This window comes from Echinops telfairi, unplaced genomic scaffold (assembly GCF_000313985.2).
Source record: "Echinops telfairi isolate 266 unplaced genomic scaffold, ASM31398v2 ScPeMD7_7468;HRSCAF=8506_2, whole genome shotgun sequence".
NCBI lineage: Eukaryota > Metazoa > Chordata > Mammalia > Afrosoricida > Tenrecidae > Echinops > Echinops telfairi.
In genome coordinates, this window is record NW_022111371.1 from 4,046,997 (window position 1) to 4,063,130 (window position 16,134).

The window sequence follows — 16,134 nt, forward strand, 5'->3', positions numbered from 1 at the left end:
TCTGGTATTTGAAGTGTTCCTGGGTGAATGAGTTCCAAGTTGTTTGTGTACCTGTGGTTCCTGTCTTCTGATCCGCCTCTTTGTATGCAAGATAACTTTATCATTGAACCAATTCAATATTGCTATGAAATTAGTAGCATCCTATTCATTATTAAATCTTCAAAAAGAGAGAGTCAGTTAAATCGAATAATTTGCCTCAATGGGAACATTGGTGCTTCTGTAGTAGAATCCTCACCGTCCAGGCAGGCTCCATTTCCTGTCAGTAGACCCCACTTGGATTCCATGCAGGTCCATGAACCTGATGCACACCCCCCCACTGAACAGGTTTCAGTAGGACTTCCAGATAAAATAAGAAGAAAAGTGTGGAGATCTACTTGCAAAATTTTGGTCAATGAAAACCCTTTGAATCCAAATGGCACACGCTCATCATGGAGCTAGTGAAGGCCTGGGCAGCATTTTGTTCTGTCATGTGTCACCCTGAGTAGGGAGCTAACCTGATGGCATCCAACAACTGTGAAAATGAATGTGCCCTCAGCTGGTCTCACTCCAGAAACTGGCAACTGAGAGATTTTGCCTCAAAGGTGGCTTTTCTTGGCTCTTCCAGGAACCCTGCTCCTATTTGGATATGATTGGGCGTGGGCTGCCCTGGGTTTCTTTTCTGTAACTCTTCCTCACAATCTACTGATGGGTCAGCAAGACAGTGAAAAAGCAACAAGCTCATTGCGTGCACAGCATTGATTCAGACCTCTGCACACAACACTCCCTGTTTACCCCTTAGCTTTTTTTTCCCCCCTCATAATCTGGCTCAGGAGAGCTGTCACAGATAGCAAGGGAAAACCAAGGAAACCAGGTATGATGTATATCAGACATGATACTAGATGCTGTGCTGGACATGATAATAGGTGCATTGAGTCGCTTAATCCTCACATGAGCTCCTTCAAGGAAGCAGTATCATCATCCCCACTGCACTTACGGCATTTTGAATGATCGAGTCCTTTTCCCCAAGGAAGTTTCAGTGATCTTGCTCTTACAGGGTGTCATCCAATCTCAACTCTCATAGCAACTCCTTCTGAATCATATCACGTGCAGTGATATGTCCGGGTAATTTTAACCTCCTGTTAAAACCCAAATTCCTCTGGATTCTTTCTCTTTCCTTGTAAGTATTGTGTGTGTGTATGTGTGTGTGTGTGTGTGTGTGTAAAAATGTACACAACAAAGATTACACCAATTCAGCAACGTCTACATGTACAGTTCAGTGATGTCAACTCAAGTTGTACATTCATTCTCACTATCCTTTTCCTAAAGGAAGTAGATCTTCCATCATTAACAGAAACTCAATGACTATTCTTCCAAGCTTCTCAATTAATCTTTCAAGTTCCTGTTGTCAATATAACTGTGCATCTGTATCCCCCAAAACACAAAAACAAAAATAACCTGCTGCTATTGAGTGCATTTTGACTCTCGGAACCCCGATAGACAGAGTAGAGCTGCCCCTGTAGGTTTAGAAGACTGTCACTCTCTACAGGAGGGGAAAGTCTCACCTCCTACAGAGCCAGCCCATCTCCTAGCCCACTACACAACCAGGGCTTCTACCTACCTGGGTAGATCATTTTAAGAAAAGAGCACAAAGCTCACAGCAGACTATGTTGACTTCTTAAGCTAAATTATTGTTTGTTTGTTTTTTGTTTTTTAAATGAATGACTTCAGTGAATAGTTTCGGTTTGAGGTTTAAAGATGATTTTAGGCCAATAGTTTCTTAGGTTTATCCAGCCTCAATGGCTCAGAAAGTCTGGATTCCATGAGAATTTGAAATCCTGTCTGAACTGCCCTCTTTTTAATCAGGATTCTTACATAATCTTTCTTTTTTTCACCATCTTGCAATTTATTTGTATGGATTTTTGTTTCTTGGCAAGCTTGTAACATAGGCAGTGTTTTTTCTTCTATCTTCTTGTAATGTTGGCAATCATTGAGGAATCCATTAATTCATTAGAGTTTTAACAATTCTGTCATCCTCTATCAGCTGGATTAAAGTTGTAACAATTCTTTTTTTTAAATTTAATCATTTTATTGGGAGCTCTTAAAGATATAACATTCTCTTATACAATCTCTGAACACAAAATTCATTAATGGTAGCCTAGCACCACCCAGTTTTTCTGGTCTCATGTCTACTTCCAGGCTGTTATGATTTCTTACACAGGACAACAAACAAGGACATGACAGCCGCCCCAGCCTCCAAATCCCACTACCATAGGGTCAATTCCAACTCATTCTTTTCATTTCTGAGACTGTAATTCTTATAGAAACCTCATCTCTCTCCCACAGAGAAGCTGGTGCTTTGGACAGCTGACCTGGTGGTGAGCAGCCCCCTGTTTATCCCATAATGACAGGAAGTTTCCTTCCTGACAAAGGAGGCAGTAGTTTATGAAGGCAATTAGACACACATCCCATGTCTTCCTCTGACTCCTGACTCTATTTCTTTCTCGGTAGCTCCAGGCAAATAGAGACCAATTATTGTGCCTTGGATGGCTGCTTGCAAGCTTTTAAGACCCCAGGCACTACACAAAAAGCCAGGAAATAGAACAGAAGCGCTGAAAACAATACTGGGCCAATTAACTGGATGTCCATGAAACTATGACCCTAAATCTCCAAGCCAAGAAAACAAATCTGCTGAAGTGTTTGATTGTACATAGGCAGCCCTAGAAATGTACTGGCTGTTGTGCAAAATCGCATATGTGCTATAAAATCACATGTGTTGTAAAATCATGTGTGTTGCAAAATCATGTGTGTTGCAAAATCATGTGTGTATATACATATACACACAGATATATAGCAACATTTGCCAATGCACCATTGTTCACCTGATAGTTGTTGTTGTAAAATCATTTATGTGCCCGTGGCATATATATCTCTCAACATTTGCCAACTCCACATTGTTTAGCTGTATTAATTCTATTAAACAGTGTGCAACCCATCACCTTCATCAAATGTCCTATCACCACAAACAGAAACTCATTACTTCCCAAACAATGGCTTCTCTTTGCTCCCTCCCTACCATCCCTGGTCACCTCTGAGAAACTTTCTTCTCTGTGTTGTAGTTGTTAGGTGGCATAAAGTTGGTTCTGACTCATAGCCACCCTCTCTCCACCAGAAGGAAACACCGATCTCTGCCATCCTTACAGGTGTTTTCATGCTTGAGTCCATTGTGGCAGCCATGATATCGGTCCATCTCATGGACCATCCTCTTCTTCATGGGCCCTCTACTTTATCAAGCACGATGTCCTAATAATCTGTTCAACGTACATGAGGGGAAGTCTCACCGCTCTGGCTTCTAAAGAACATTCAGGCTCTACTTCTTCCAAGCGAGATTTGTTTGTTCTTCTGGCAGTCCATGAGATAGTCAATATAATTTCCCAGCACTGTGATTCAAATGCATACATTCTTCTCTGGTCTTTCTATATTGTTCAGTGTTCACATGCATATGAGATGATGCAAAATACCTTGACTTGGGAAAAGTGCTACCTAGCCCTCAAAGAAGCACCTTGGCTTTTGAACACTGTAAAGAGATCTTTTGCAGCATATTTCCCCCATGAAACACATAATTTGATTTATTTTTAACAGTTTTATTGGCATATAACTCATGTCTCATAAAATTCAATAGTTGAATCACATGAAAAAGAGTTGTGTGATCATCACCATAATCAGTTTTAGGACGTTTTCTTCATTCTTGTACGCATCATTATTAGCTCCCCATTTTCCCCAATATCCCATCCCCTCAACTCAAGAACAGTTAATCCAGTTACTATCTCTATAGGTCGATCTATCCTAAATTTCGTAAAGGGAAAAACATTTTTAAAACAGTTAACAACAATCCACTTGCAGAGGGGTCACGGGGAGGAGACGAGCCAGTCAGAGTGCGATGTAGCAATGATGAAAAATACAACTTTCTTCTAGTTCCTAAATATTTCCTCCCCGCCCCCACTATCATGATCTGAATTCTACCTTGCAAGTCTGGCTAGACCAGAGGATGTACACTGGTACAGATAGGAACTGGAAATACAGGGAATCCAGGGCGGATGATCCCTTAAGAACCAGTTGTGTGAATGGCAATACTGGGAGGGTAGAAGGAGAGTGGGTTGGAAAGAGGGAACCCATTATAAGGAACTATATGTGACCCCCCTCCCTGGGGGATGGACAACAGAAAAGTAGGTGAAGGGAGACGTCGGGCAGGGCAAGATATGATGAAATAATAATTTATAAATTAGCAAGGGCTCATGAGGCAGTGGGGAGCAGGGGGGCGGGGAATGAGGACCTAATGCCAGGGGCTTAAGTGGAGAGGAAATGTTTAGAGAACGATGAGGGCAATGAATGTACAAATGTGCTTTACACAATTGATGTATGTATGGATTGTGATAAGAGTTGTACTAGCCCCTAATAAAACAATTTTTAAAAAATAAAGAAAAAAAACAGTTAACAACAATAATAAAATGAAACAGATAAAAACCTCAGTAGAAAAGAGCAGAAAATATTAAAAACTAGAACAAATTTAAAATATCCAAAACAAATTAAAATGCATCAAATTTAAAATGCATCAAAATTCAAATGATGGGTTTCATTTTTGATTTCTTGACTGTTGCTATATTCTTTATACTTTTTATATCTTTATAAATCTTTATATATTTTGATACATTTATTAAATGCCTATTCATGTCATTTTACTTAAGCCTATTTATAGGCTAGTTATCTTGTTGTAATTGACTTATTTTACTCAGCATAATGCTTCCAAGGTTTGTCTATGTTGTACATGTATTAGGACTTCATTTCTCTTTCTCACTTTATGAATCCATTCACTGACTGATAGATAGTTATTTTGCTTGCATTTTTTTGCTATGGGATTCATGTTGCAAAGTTTATATCTTTGCATGGGACTCATGTTGCATTAGTTTATATCTCTCTACTCACATAGCTGCTTTTGATTCTTTTGGGTATATACCTAAGAGTGAGGTTTATGGGCCATATTTTAGTTCTAGTTTTATATTTTGGGGAACTGCCTCACTGATTCCACCAATATCTGTGACATTTTGCTTTTCCCCAAGCAATGGAGAGGGCACCAATGCCCCCACATTTTTTTTTAATATTTCTTATTTTTTAGGGTTTCTGTTGCTTGTTTGACTGATTGTTCATTTTTCTTTGTTGTTTTCACCTTAGCCATCATTGTGGAAATGAAGTGATTTCTCATTTTGGATTTTATGTGTAATTTTTCTCTTGGCTATATTTGTGGGTCAACTGAATATTCTCTCTGGTGAAATGCATATGCAAGTCCTTTGCCCATTTTTGGACTGAGTTTTGTGTGTGTTGCTACCTAGCCCCTCTCATTGGACCTAGAGCCTAAGTCCATTGTGTGAATGAGTCCACACCAGCCTGCGAGAGAAGGTGCAGCCTGGAGAAGAGCTAAGGCACTTCCCTGACTCCCAGACAGCTGTCCAACAAGTGACTGTGACAATCCCACTTCATTCATCACCCTGGCTAACCGCCAAGTGACCAGGGGGCCCACATAAGAATAAAACTTATGTGACCGTATGCGCTAATTCATACCACAATTAGGGACATGGCAAAAACTAACCGGTAAATGGGTAACTTACTGAATCTCTACACCTCAGTGTTTATCATTACAAAATAAAATTAAAAGCATGTTTCTCACATAGTTCAAGATAAGGTTAAGCAGAAGGGTGCCTACAAATTCCTTAAGTGTAATATCTGGGACAGAATTATCATTTAGTAAGTGCTTGTTTTAGTCTTACTTTCAGGTTTGCATTAAATCAAAACCATAACTACTTACTCAATATTCAAGTTTCTGTTCCTAAATTTATTTTCAAAACATTTTCATTTTATAATGAAGTTCCACACCAATTTAAAGAAAAAGAGGCTCAGGCAGGGAGCATGCAGGATGGACACTAAACAGAGCTTAGCTGGACCAGGGTTAAGTCAGAAAGGAAATTAAATATATTGAGTGCCTAATGCATACCCAAAATGCATACCTGCCTATGTTTTCATAGAGAGTTGCTTTCTTGAAATGGACATTACATTCCCATTAAGGGATAGATATGGGAACTTTTATCAGAAAGAAACAGACCCTCGCTCAAGAATACCTAGCTCATAGATGATGGTAAGGCAAGAAGAATTAGGCATTTTTCATCAAAGTGTCATGTGCTCCCAATACCTAAGGGGTTCAGTCCACGTCAATCAATAAGCTTATAGGGAGCCATTGGCAACATCAAGTCACCAGTTGATTCTTGATTGATATCCATGTGACCCAAACTATGACCCTTTCAATGCCCCCAGATGTGTGTGGAAGTTGGACGTTGCGTAAGGAAGGCCGAAGAATAATGGATGCTTTTGAAACGTGGTGCTGGCAAAGAATATTGGAAGTGTAATGACCTAACAAAAGAACCAACAAATGTATCTTGGGAGAGGTATGACCAGAATGTTCCTTAGAGGCCAGGATGGGAGACTTTGTGTCATCCACTGTGGACATGTTGTCAGGAGGACGAGCAGTCCCTGGAGAAGGACCTCAGAAGAGGGGCAGTGAAAAGGGGACGGTTGTTGATCCGTTGGGCTGACACAGTGACTGCCACTGAGAGCAATTGTGAGGATGGTGCCGGACCAGGCGGTATTGTGTTCCATTGTGCAGAGTCTCTGTGGATCAGCACGGACTCAAGAGCACCTGACATCAACGACATGCGTGTTATATCCACCTTTTATGCAGTGTCACCAAAGCCATCTGTTTCCGTGTCCGGCTCATTGCAAAATGATGCACAGGGACACTGTGTGTATGTAGGAGTCCCTGAGCCGTGAACATGGATAAGCACTGAAAGGTTAGCAGTTCAAATTCACCCAGAAATGCCTCCGAAGAAAGCCTGGGTCATTAATCTCTGAAAGGTCGCAGCCTTGAAAACCCTATAGGGAGAGGTCCTGTTTGGCCACACTGGTGTCTCCGTAAGTCACTGTCCACTTGGCAGCTGGTGTGGATCGGGTTTGGTATAAAAGCCCCCTGTGGGTGAGGAAACCTCCTTGGCAGCCCTCCAACTCAAGAACAGGAAGTACTGCTGGTCTGAGCTCCTACCTCTCAGGCCTGTGGCTGAGACTCACAGGAAGCCCAGCTCAAAGTGAACCTAGGAGGTGTCTGCTGACAACACTGCCCAGCATTGAGAACAAGCATTGAGAACCATGCACTGTTCTTAGGCTTGCCGGCGTCAGGGGTCTCTACCACACTGTCCGGGGCTCCCCTCCCAGAAGACGTGGCTCTCAACACTGGCTCTTCTGCATGCCCCACGTGGTTCAGGTAAATGAAATCGGCCAGCTCCACCTGCGCTGTCATGTCAGGGCTATAAGTGCATATGGGGAAAGCGCTGTGCATTGAATGAGAGAGGTTTTTTGGAATGTGGAATGCTGGGCCTTAGCTAAAGAAACATTTAAGGGCAGATTGAAAGGAAGCTTCCTTGGAGCACTTTGAAAAGATCCCTTTACTCGCCGGAACAAGGAGTGAGATACCTCCCCCTTCAACACAAAGCTCAAAGACTGACTGCTTTCAGGAGTCCCTTGCTGGAGCTTGGACCCTCTGGCTGTTTGCTACTAAGATAAGGGCTGGGTCAGTTGTGAGCTTTGCTGACCTTCATGAGGAACGTGGCCTAGAAAGACTGGCCTACATTCAAAGTAGGCGTTCACTCCAGGAGCCCCGGGGAAAATCCATGTTTGAGTCGCTTTCTAAGATATGATGGTTTTCTTTCTGCTTTGGGGTGGAGGAGAACGTGGACCATAGGAACAGCCAGAGCAAGAGTCAGACGGGAGTCGTCCCACTCACCAGGAGTGAGAACGCTAAGAGCCCAGGAAAGGCTGGGGTAAAATACCTACTTTGTAAGAAGGCCAGGAGGCAGCTCTTCCAGCTGTTTGCTGGGAAAGAACAAATAATGGTGGATGTAAGGCAGAGGGGAGAGTGCGAGCTCTCAGATCGCAGATTATCACTGTCCCTAGTCGGCTCTGACTTGTGGTGGCCTTATGTGAAATAGAACAAAGCCTCGGCCGGTTCATCAGCATGGCTGCTGTGTTCATTGGAGCTCCGTGTTAATCCACCTGGTTAAGTTTCTCTCCTTTCTGGTGACCTTTCCGCATTCTGATGAGCTTTGCTAGTGATTGGTGTTTCCTGACAACTTGGCCAAAATAAGCAAACCGGAAGTTCCACCATTCTGGCTCCTCAGGAGCAGTCTGTTCGTGTTCCTTCTTGGACGGGCTCATTCACTCCATTGGCAGTCATCAGTCCAGTCGAGGTTCTTCTCCAACAACGCTGTACAAAAGCATCGATTCTTTTTCTAGCTTCCTTTCACCAGGTCCAGGGAATGAGGCCGTTGAAAAGAGCATGGCACGGGTGCACCTTAGTCATCAAAGGGACAGCTCTTCTTTAGAGAACTGTAAAAAGGTCTTTTACCGCCCCCTGCCCCCATGCAGTACATGGTTTGATTTCTTGACGGCTTTGGTTTCAAAAGGATATAGATTTGACAGAAGTTTATCAATATCTGTGTTATCTTGCACCATTGTGACTTAGCTGAGGTGATCATCTCTCTTTGGTCTTCTGTGGCGCATGTTGTGAACGGTGTGGTTCCTTTGGGTTGCCAAGGGCGCTCTCAAACTATAGGGAATATTCATTTCAAAGATCAGGCAAACCTGAAGCCCGGCTGGTCCAAGCATTTGCAAGAATGCACAAAGCCAAAGCATCAGAATCCTCAGAGAAGTTTAAGATTAAAAAAAATGCCCTGGAGAAGATAAAGTGCAATTGGCATTTATTTAACTCTGTCTCGTTTTACCAGTTTTAAGGCATTACTTCACTTAATCCTATACTCATCTCTGAAAATGAGGTGTTAACTTATCTGGGTTTATACAGGGGGGGACTTCAGTGACCTTAGTAGCATCTTCAAGGCTTCCCAGTCATTAATGTCAATGATGGAACTAAAAGTGATGATGGCTTTCACCTGAAGTTGATAAGCACAATGGCCAGTTTTCATCTGACCCTTTGTAGGGTCCCTTCTTGAACCCATGCCTTGATTGCCCTTTGATATTAGTCCTCTCCATGGTAGCTCTTCTTTCTTGTTTCCAAGGAACCAGCCCAGGACACACCATGACCTAGCCCCGTCTGAAACCAAAGACTGTGATGTTTGGTACTGCCGCCTCTGACCTGACCATCAAGGGACCGGGTTTCTGGTTGATGTTGCCAGGAGTCTTGGAAAGATTGTAGGAAATGACACCTGACCAAGTCAGCTGAAGGCTTGGGTCTTCCACTTGGACCAGGAATGTGACTTTATTCCCTTTGATCTTCGGTTTCTCATCTTTATAACGGGGAATGGCCACAGACAACATATATACAGCTATTTAGCCTGAATAATATGACTTTTATATTAAATGAAGTATGGTAAATACTTGGTAACCAAAAGGCAAACTCACTACCATTGAGGCAATGCCGACTCAAAGTGACTCTACAGAACAGGGTAGAACTGTCTTTTTTAATTTCCCAGATTATAACTCTTTATGGGAATAGAAAGCCTTGTTTCTCTCTTGTAGTTAGGCTGGTAGTTTTGAACTGCTAAGAGTTAGCAGCCCAACATGTAACCATATGCCATGAGGGCTCCTTAAACATTTGATACATAGTATGTATTCAATAAATGCTGGCTTCTTTCTCCATTCCTCTTTTTGCTTACTCCAAATCAACTCTGACCTTACAAGGAGAACACTCTCACAATCACCATGGATTTTTAAATCCAGACACAGGTGAATCTTTTATTTTAATAATCTCATTAGAGAATACCAATATACTACCCTTCCACAGATCTGTGCAGTCTATAGCGTCCTTGGACATATTTCTAATTCTTTAAAAAAAATCATTTTACTGGGGGCTTGTACAACTCTTATCACAATCCATCCATCCATCCATCCATTGTGTCAAACACATTTGTACATATGTTGCCATCATCATTTTCAAAACATTTCCTTTCTACTTGAGCCCTTGATATCAGCTCATTTTCCCCTCTCCCGCACTCACCCTCCCTCATGAATCCTGATTTCTATTTTTTTTTCCATGTCTTACACTGACCATGTCTCCGTTCACCAACTTTTCTGTTGTCCAACGCCCCTGGGATGGGGTTATATGTAGCTCATTGTGATTGGTTCCCCCTTTCTTAAAGTAGTCATCTTAACAATGTAATGAGGTGGGCTGGGCAGTTATTACCAGTACCACTGGCTGTGCAGTTGATTTTGACTCCTGATGACTGCATGTGTACTAGAATAAAATTGTGTTCCACAGGGTTTTCAAAGGCTGGAGTTTTAGAAGTGGATCACCAAGCCTTTCATCCAAGGGACCTCTGGGTGGACAGGAACGCCTCACTTTTCAGTTAGCAGAATTCGTACCACCAGAGGTTTGGCATCTACCCAGTACCTTTAGAAGAAGTTGAAACTAAAGCTCAGAGGTGTTGATGAGGGTGGACAACATGAATACGTGGAAAGAGAGAGAGAGTACTTTGTACTCAGACAAGCTGGACATGAGTTTAGTTTATGACTTAATTGTTCATCCTTGGGTAAGTGACCCAATCTCTCTAAGCTTCAGTTAGCTATTATTTGTAGCTGTTGTTTTGTCGCTTGCAACTGGGTATAATAATATATTCCGCGGGTCACCGTGAGGACGACTGTAAATAAACCCAGTGTCTGATGCAGAAGAGACCCTCCATAATGAATAAATGGCAGCTTTGCAGAGTCATGTCTAAGGTCACATGGTTAACAGGAGAACCTGAGTGTAGACTACGCTTCTCTGTAAAGCACTGAAAAGGAATGATAGCCACCATCACAGGAAATGGCACTGATTAACCAGACCAGAGCTCCGGGGATTTTCACCCGGCTATGCCTCCCATCATAGTGTGAGCAAGTGAGAGAAAAAGAAACTGTTGAAAGCAGCTCATTTAACAAACAGAGAGATAAGTACTTGAATCTAACTTGTTTATAAGAACGTTTTAAAAAAAAGAAAGAAAGAACTTTAGCAGATTGAGCTAAGATGTTCAGTGAGTTTGCAAAATAAGTTCTCAATAAAACTGAGAGGCAGAGGCTGCATATTAGTAACTTAATTAAAAAAGCATAACTATGAAAAGTAGAATCGTGGAAACAATTCTATCATAGAAATAGTCTAGTGTTATTTGTTTGTTGATGTATTTGGGGGCTACATCTATGGACAGAATACTGTGAAGATCATCATTATTTTTCTGCTTGGGGTCTATACTTGCACATCCTGTAAGGAGTGATAATGTGTAGATGCCACGGGAGTGCCCTCTAGATGCCACAGCATGGGTATGCATGGTTTCATAACCTTAAGGAAGATGTATTCGTTCTTGCTTCAGTGAAGATACCATGGCTCAGAATGACTGTGCTACCTGTCCATTTCCTACATAATCATTCCATGATTAAGATGGAAAACCAGAATAGGACCCAGTTCTACTCTAATGCAAACTCCTGCCCATGCCCATGACCTGGGGTCCCATCAGGACATCTACTGGGTATACCCAGTGATGTAGCATCACCTTCCTCCAAGCAAACCATCAGCATTCCACGATTGTGGCAACTACAGAATCTACTGTCAACTTGAGCAAAGGGGTGGAGTCTAGCCTGTCAATCTGGTCATAGCCAATGAGGTCTCTGTGTGGGCATGGGTTTCTCTTGAGGATTCTGGGAACATCTGTCTTCCTCCCTGAATGCGGGACACAAACTCTCCCTGTGAGATATTCCTGTTGACAAGCCACATGGAGCTACGCTGATGGAGCCATAGCTCTGGAGCTGGAAGAACCCACGGAGATTCCTGCCACCGCTGAGATGCTTCCACTGCCACCGAATCCACAAGACTTTCCACCCATTGACCTGTGATCTTCCTGCATTCGGCGTCATTGTATGTGCCGCGTGAGTCTGAAGAGTAATTTATAGACTGGTATCGGACATATGAGCTAATGTCATACTTATGGACCTGATCTGGACTGGGCTGGGATTTTTTCTTAATATGCAATTACACCTTGATGTAAACTCTTTTTTACACACATATTAGTGTCAATGAATTTGTTTCTCTAGTCTACCGGGACTAACACAAAGATATATACAACATTAATAAAATATGCCTGTTAGCTTATATTATTTCATCAGTTATATAAATGTAAAAATGTTACTAAATGTCACTTAAGCATGAGAAATGGAATTCCACCATACTCAGATGCCATTATGTCTTGTTTGACTTGTGAACTAAAGGACCCCAAAAGATGTGGGTAGAACAGAAAAGTCAATACTCGGGTCCTTGGAGACCCATTATGTTCTCTGTTGACTTTAATGTAAGATGAGTTCAGGCTCAACCACAGAGAGAAAGGAACCTTGATGAGTTCTCTACTCCTTACCAATGAGGCAGTTCAGATTCTTCTTTATCCTGTAGGACAGAGTAGAATTTCCCTGTACCGTGGATACCTAGATAACTTGGATAAGGTATCCAAGGTGCGCGCAAATTATTGCCACAAAAGCAGACTGCCACATATTCTCCCATGGAGTGACTAATGGGTATCAACTACCAACATTTTGGTTGGCATCCAGGCACTTAAGCACTGTGCCACTAGGGGCCCCAGTAGAATCTATCTAAGGAACTAGATGGATTCAAAAGGCTGAGTCCATCCAAGGCATTAAAAGTCCATAGGACTCAAGGAGGTTGGCTTTCTCAGGCATCCTGAGACAATGCTATTCACTGCTGTCAAGTCAGCTCCAAGTAATGGAGACACATACACACCAGAAGGAAAAGTTCATGAACCCATCTTCACCATCATTGGCATGCTCAAGTCCAATGTGCAACCACTGTTTTTTGGGTGACTTCCTACCCCAGTTGTGTTAGTCCGGGTTGACTAGAGAAATAAATCCAGAGACACTTATATGTGTATAAGAAAGAGCTTTATATCAAAGAGCAATTGTATATTGAGAAAGCATCCTAGCCCAGTCCAGATCAACTCCTTAAGTCCAATATTAGCCCATATGTCTGATACTAGTGCATAAATTCCTTTTCAGACTCACATAGCCACTCACAATGATGCTGAATGCAGGAAGATCACAGGCCAGTGGGTGGAAAGTCTTGAGGATCCACTGCTGGTGGAAGCATCTCAGCACTGGCAGGAGTCTCCACGTGACTCCTCCAGCTCTCTGATTATCTCAACAGCAGCAGGAAAGTGCAGCAGAGAGGAAGTGTGTTGCCCACCAACAGGGAGAAAAAGAGGAAGTTCCCAGAGTCCTCATGAGAAGGCCAAGTCCACAAGGAGGCATCATCAGACTGTGACCTGATTGACAGGCTAGAGTCCACCCCTGCATTCATTTATCAAGTTGACATGAAATTATGTAATTACCACACCAAGGAGCTCATCTTCCAGTACATTATTAGAAGAAATTCTACTGTGATCCATTGGGTTTACATTGGCTATTAAAAAAAAAAAAAGATTGCTAGGCCTTTCTTCCCAATCCATTTTAGTCTGTAAGCTCTGCTGAAGTCTATCCACGAGAGGTGACCCTTGTAGTATTTGAAATACTAGTGGCATAGCTTCCAGCATCACTAAAACCCAAGCCATCAGAGTCTAACCAGTAGACAGGGGTAAATTTTGAGTTACATCCACCTTTTGTGACTTTGCTCAAGCAATGAAGCTGACTCACACTGCACGTTCAGGTAGTTCCCTCTCAGCAGGGAAATCTGCGTGGAAAACCAATGCAGTTCATAGATGGTTTTGTGAGTATTGTTGGAGATGTGCAGTTGCCATCCCAGGATTTACCAAGCTTTGATGGCCGATACTTTGTTATGCTTCTGGGAGCAGATAAGCCCTGTGCTTATGGTCCAACACCAAGCCTCTCTTACTCCTCAGCAATGCCAGGAACCTCTTCCTCAGTTCCATCTCTCCATGCATCCTTCACACAGGGCACCCCACACTCTCCAACCCAAACTCGAACTTCTGTGTTCACAGTCTTACCTCTACCCCACATGATTTACTCTGATAGTCCGTCTGTATTTGACTTCAGACTCTTACTTCCATGAAGCACAATGTCAGGCAGGTTATTTAATCTCTCAGAATGTCACTTTACCCTTTAAAAAGTGGCATGGCCCTATCTACTTTATGGGGGGAACTGAATGAGATGTGGCATAAACAAATTATATGTTAGAGTGTCCGGCTTTAATTGCAGAGTAAATGAGAAGGGCTGCAACAATGGGGTTGAACATAACAATGATTACGGGCACCAGGTGGTGTTTCCTTCTGTTGTGTGGAGGGTCATGATGAATCAGAAGTAGCATCTAACAACAGAAATGAATAATAATGGCAGTTGTTAATTTTAATATGATGATCAAACATACAGTTTTACATTCACACAAGGCTTCAGTTAGGTCTCTTAGACTTTTTGTCCCTTTTATTTTTGAATTTTAACCTAAGGAAGTCTCACTCTGAGAAAATTTATAGAGAAAGCTATTCTCATTATTTTACATATTTAAAACATATCTACACACACACACACATATATATATATATATATATATATAATGGGTTCATCTAACAAAACCTTGATGACACCTTATGGCTCCATGAAAAGACTGAGCCCCTGAGAAATTCACTTAACAAAAAGAAACATCACTAGTCGGTGGTGGTGCTGTGTTTGTCATGTTTGTTGATCCCAATTCATGGAGACCCTGGCCACATAATTCTTTCAAGACACATTGCTTAGGTCACATCCTCAGGGTCCTTTAGGGTAGTGGTGAATAGAAATAGCTCGATACATATTTGTTGAGACATTCCTGCATCGCTGGTTATAGATCGGGGAGTATCCTCATGGCCTTATGAGAAAGGGGCCTAAGTATGCGCTCCCCTGTTCCTCATGTCCAGGAAATGGGGACTTAAGTTGCACAGTGCCCTTGTCAGCATTGGTGTTGTGGATGGTTGCTTTGGAGTTCAATGTGACTCATGGAAACCTCAGGTAAGCAGATCTCCAGATGTACCTTCTGACATGTCTCTGGGTGGATTTGAACCATCGACTTTCTGGCTAATAGTATCAGAGATGCTGGCACACTGGGATCCCTGAGCCATTTGTGTCTCCCAGAGAGCCACCATATTCATATCCCTGGCCTTATAGATTTGCCTCACAATTGACTAACAGAGAGACCCTAAATCATACCATCCAAGAACAAGCAGACCGAGAAACAATTCTGTGAAAGGATCTTAGTCAGGAGTTCAGTTCTCCATGCGCTTGAAGTTACAAATGAAGTGGTAAACTCATCAGATCCATATTCTGCATTTGTTCACTGGACAGTTTTGGCTTAAGGGGACTCTCATGGAACAGCATGACAGAATTGCTCAATATTGAGACTTCTGGACCATTTGGAATGCTGCCATGCTGTGGAATTGGAAGTTAAACACAAAGTTCTGGATGGAGTTCTGAGAGTTAGGAAATGGTCTATAATCGTGGATGTGTGTGCTGTTTAACATCCCCTCTACATTCTGGGAGCAGGGGAGGACAGTTATGTGATTGGGATGTGGTGTGAACATCATGTTTAAGCATTATGGGAACCTACTTCAGGTCTTTCTCATTGCTGCTTCCTCCATTGCTGCTGCTATTGCTTCTGGATCTGCTGGAAGGCACGAGAGGAATGGGTGGTGGTGGCTGCTGAGAGACCCACCTACTGATCAGTAGAATCACAGACACCCCTGTACCCCACCTGCCTGCCATACAGAGACCCAGAAGCCTCACCCAAAGCCATGTGCTGTGCCCCAACTGTCTGTACCTCATGGTCCACTGCTTTAGGAATCTGACCTTAAGATCTTAAAAACCACTGAGGGGAGGTAGTAATAAACAAAACGAGGGCTGATTTCCCTTTAAAAACACACAACAAAAATCGTACATGACTACAGACATGTTCAGGTTGGGATATTGTCCAAACAGACATTAGGCTGCAAAGGCAACGTCAACGTCATCATCACTAGGGTCATCATTCTTTAGACTAGCCAAGATCATATCACAGGCCTTTCCACTTCCATCCTCCGTTCTTAGGTTTTGAGTTCC